Below are 4,979 nucleotides of genomic sequence, written 5' to 3' on the forward strand. Positions count from 1 at the left end.
AATCCTAGCTAAAGAAATTAGGGAGGAAAAAGAAATGAAAGGCCACCAAACTGGAAAGGAAGAAGTAAAATTATCTCTGTTCACAGATGGCATGGTCTTATACATAGAAAATCATAAAGATTCCACACACACGGGGCACCTGGGTGGCTTAGTTGGTTAAGTGTCCAACTTTGGCTCGCGTCATGATCTCATATTCCATGAGTTTGAGCTCTGTGTTGGCCTCTGTGCTGACAGTTCAGAGCCTGAAGCCTGCTTTGGATTGTGTCTCCCTCTCTCTCTGCACCTCCCCTGCTCTCTCTCTCTCTCTCTCTCTCTCTTTCAAAAATAAATAAACATTAAAATTTTTGAAAAAACAAGGTTCCATACATACAAAAAATCTGTTAAAATAAACAAAGTCAGCAAAGTTTCAGGATACAAAATCAACATACAAAATCCAATGCGTTTCTATACACTACTAATGAACAATCCGAACAGGAAATTAAGAAAACAATTCCATTTACAATAGCATCAGAAAGAATAAAATACTTAGGAATTAGCCAAAGAGATTAAAGACTTGTACAGTGAAAATTATAAAACATTGTTGAAAGAATTAAAGACACAAATGAATGGAAAATCATCCCATTTTGATGGATTAGAAGATTTTAAATTATTAAAGTATCAACACTCATCAAAGCAATCTACAGATTTAATGCAATTTCCATCAAAATTCAGGAGCATTTTATGCAGAAATTAAAAAATCCACCCTAAAATTCATATGGAATTTCCAGGGACCCCAAATAGCCAAAACAATCTTGAAAAAGAAGAAGAAAGGAGATGCCTGGGTGGCTTGGTCAGTTAAGCCTTCCACTCTTGATTTCAGCTCAGGTCATGATCTCACGGTTAATGGGTTCGAGCCCTGTATTGGGCTCTGGGCTGACAGTGTGGAGCCTGCTTGGGATTCTCTCTTTCTCCCTCTCTCTCTGCCCCTCCCCCCAATCAAACGCGTGCATACACATGCATGCACTCTCTGTCTTTCCCTAAATAAACAAATAAACTTAAAAAAAAACAAAGGAGAACAAAGTTGGAGATCTCACATTGATTTCAAAACTTACTACAAACGTACAGTAATCACAACAGTGTAGTATTGACATAAACACGGATATATCGACCAATAGAATAGAGAGCCCAGAAATAAAAATCTCACGTTTATGGTCAAAGGATTTGGATGAGAGAGCCTAGACCATTCGATGGGGAAAGGACAGACTTTTAAATAATGCTACTGAGAAAACCGTATACCCACATGCAAAAGAATGAAGTTGAACCCTTACCTTAAACATATATACCTCTACTGCTACCACCCTGATCCAGCCACCATCTGGTTTTTCTTAAACAACTTTATATTAAGATATAATTCAGAACACATAAAATTCACCCTTTTAAAGTCTCCATGTCATTGGTCTTTAGCATATTCCTACAGTTGTGCAGCCATCATCACTAATTTTAGATTTTCATCACCCACAAAAGAAATCCAGTACCCCATTCAAGTTCACTACCCATTTCCCATCCCAGCCACCACCCTAGTCCTAAGCAACAACATAACTGTTTCTATCTACCAACATTTCTTGACCGGGTTATTAATATAGCTTCCTAACTGGTTTTCTAATTTGCCCTCTACAGATATTCTCAATGTAGCACCCAGAATGACCCTTTTAAAATGTAAACCACATTATGTCACCCTCTGCTCAAAATCCTCCCGTGGGTCTCTATTTCACCGAAAATAAAAGCCAAAGCTTTCCAGTGGCCTATAAACCTTAAAAAATTGTGGACCCTCATCTCACTGATGTCATCTCCTATATCTTCCAGAGCCTGTGTAGTGGATGATTCCTCTTTCCGGAATGTGTTTCCACCAGGTAACTGCAAGGCTCACTCTCTCACCTCTCTCACATCTTTGCTCAGAAGCCACATTCTCAGTTATGTCTTGCAATGTTTAGTACTCACCCCCAATACTCTCCCCTTTTTGTCCCTGCTCTATTTTTTTCAACAGCATTTATCTTCTAATACACTATAGACCTTACTCTCCCTGCTGCAATGTAAGCACTTTATGAACAGGGACCTCTGCTGCTCTGTTCACTGATGTATCCTCAGCACTTGCAAGTGTTTGCCATGTGGTGGAAACTCACTAAACGAGTCTTGTTGAACAACGGAATAAACAAATGACCAGAGCATTCCGGACAGAGGGAAGAGCCAGTGTGAAAGGAAAGAATGCCAGGGTGGAGTGGCTACAATATGTTGAGGGGAGGGGACAGAGACAAAGATAGGGAAGGAAGCTAGGAGACTGCTGGCCACTCTGTCCCTGTGCCCCCACCTGAAAAGTTCAGAATTCTCCTCTTATATCTCTGTCTCCTTTAAGGCCCCCCCCCCCCACTTCCTGCTTCCTAAAATGTTGACTGATGTTTTCCGAGTTTCCCTTCCCAGCAGCAGTCTCCCTTCTTGCTCTATCCCCTCCAGGGCTCAGGGAGCTTTTCCATGGCTATCACTTCACAGTGATAGCACATGGCTAGCACTTCTGCAGTGCATTGCTCCTCAATTCTTGCATCCAGTCCAAACTCATCTTGTCAGACCTAAACCCCAAAAACCTACTAGCTACTGGATTTCTCCACAGGGAGTTCCCTAAAGCACTTCAAGCTCTGAAGTGCCCTTCCCCCAATCTTCTTTTTCTTTTAAATTTCCATCCCCTTGAGAAATCCTGCATCACCTAAACCGGAAATCTGAGTCATCCCATCTTCACTCACATTCAGGCATCCTGGGACCCATCAGTTCTGTTTCTTTCAGAGCTCCTGGAGCCATCCTTCCCCCACATCCCCATGTCTACTGCTGTCCCGGTCAGGTCCTCACTCTTTCTCACCTGGACTCATTCAATAACCTCCTCAGTGCTCCCTTAGAATCTGCTAATCCATCCTCCACGTGGTCCCCTGTGGGCTTTTTCAAACACATGCCTGCTTCCATTAACTGTCCACTAAAAACCCATTAATAACTCCTCACACCCTGCAGGATTACCTCTATGTCCCTTCCTGACATGCTTTTAGTTATATTATCTCTCTTCTGCCCAGAGGAGAGAGATGGCTCCTAAGCTTAATAATTAGAGCAAAAGCTAAAGTTCTTACTATGTTCTATATTTACGGTGCTTCTCCAACTCCCTTTGGCAAGGGACCAAGTTTCTTTTTTAATGTTGCAATCCATTGTGGAGGGGCGCCTGGGTGGCGCAGTCGGTTAAGCGTCCGACTTCAGCCAGGTCACGATCTCGCGGTCCGTGAGTTCGAGCCCCGCGTTGGGCTCTGGGCTGATGGCTCAGAGCCTGGAGCCTGTTTCCGATTCTGTGTCTCCCTCTCTCTCTGCCCCTCCCCCGTTCATGCTCTGTCTCTCTCTGTCCCAAAAATAAATAAACGTTGAAAAAAAAATTTAAAGTTGCAATCCATTGTGGATGATACTTTTATAAAATACAATTGAAACATTGCTGCAATGTGAAATTTTATTAAAGTTTCTAAACATTCATTCTGGACTTTCTTAAAATTTATCTTGCCTCAGATGATATTTTGAGTAACATGGCTTTACAAGGCCCTACATAATCTGGCCCTGCTATTCTGTAATGTTTTCTCTTACTGTTCTTCCCTTCCACCCCTGCTCACCCTGCTTCCCCCACATTGGCCTCCTTGCTGTTTCCTATAACATTCCAAAGCCCTCAGGATCTTTGTGCTTGCCATTGTCTCTACCTGAAATGCCATTCCGGAAGCTATCCTTAAGCTCACTTTCCCAATTCACTCATGAGTTTGTTCAACTATCCCTTACCAGAGAGGCCTTCCTAACAATCCCATATAACATATCAATCCTCAATGCTCTCTCCTCTTTCTCTTCACAGCACTTATCTTACTTTGATATGTTATATGTTTATTGTCTTCCCCTCACCCCCACCATCCAACTAGAATCTGGACTCCGTATTAACCAGAACTTCTTTATGATTTCTGCTGTATCCACAGGGTTTAGCATCGTGCCTGGCACATAATTAGCACTTGAATGGATGAATGTCTCCAGCTTCCATCACCATGATCTCCAGCCCTATCTAATCAGTTATAATTCCCAGATCTGGCCATTATACTTTCAGGTTTCTGAGCCTTTTGAAGTGCCCATTTTTGCCTGGGAATGTCCTTCCTGAGGAAACACCTCTCAAGAGCTGGGTTAAATGTCTCCTTTTCTGTACAGCCTTCCACAGAACCACCCTTCCCTCATATAGTTGATCCCTCCCACTCACTGAATCATAACTATCTTTTCTGTGTACATCTCCCTTATTGGATTGAGAACTCCCTGAGGACATGGATGTTTTGGATTCATCTTTGTATACCAGGATCCTAATGGGGCCTGAGGTTGAGCAGGGGCTCCATAATTTTGATGAAGAGTTCTCAAAGCTATTCAAATGAAAGGAGTTGCTTCAAGTGGTTAGTTCTCTGAGACAAGAAATGTTCCAAGAGGCTGGATGAAGTCCCTTGGGGACACTCCAGGGGGCCTCCTGACTGGGGGTGGGAGGGGGAGGTTTATTTATCTGTCCCCATGATTCTCTGCATCTGTGGTCTGGTAACCTGTGTAACTCTCCCACCAATGTTACTTTGCATCCTTCATCCCTACCTGTGTGGCTCTAGATACTAGAGGGAAGCAGATCAGTGGGTTGTGGTTATTTATATCCCCCTCCCTTCCTTCTCCCAGCTCCTCTGTGAGGCAAGTGTATAGCTCTCTGATGGATGTGGCTGCCTCCTCGATGTACAGAAGAGACTCCTAGAAGGAACAGTACCTCTTAGTCGATGCCCTGGGTCTCTGAAATAATGTGGTTTGGAGGGCACATGTGGTTAATTGCCCTGTGAAAGGTCTAAGAGGCTGTGAAGGATCTAAGCTGTTATCCTATTTGCAATTCAAAGATCCAGCCAGAAAAAAAAAAAAAAAATCCAGCCAGA

Source organism: Acinonyx jubatus, chromosome A1 (genome assembly GCF_027475565.1).
Source record: "Acinonyx jubatus isolate Ajub_Pintada_27869175 chromosome A1, VMU_Ajub_asm_v1.0, whole genome shotgun sequence".
In the NCBI taxonomy this organism is placed as follows: Eukaryota; Metazoa; Chordata; class Mammalia; order Carnivora; family Felidae; genus Acinonyx; species Acinonyx jubatus.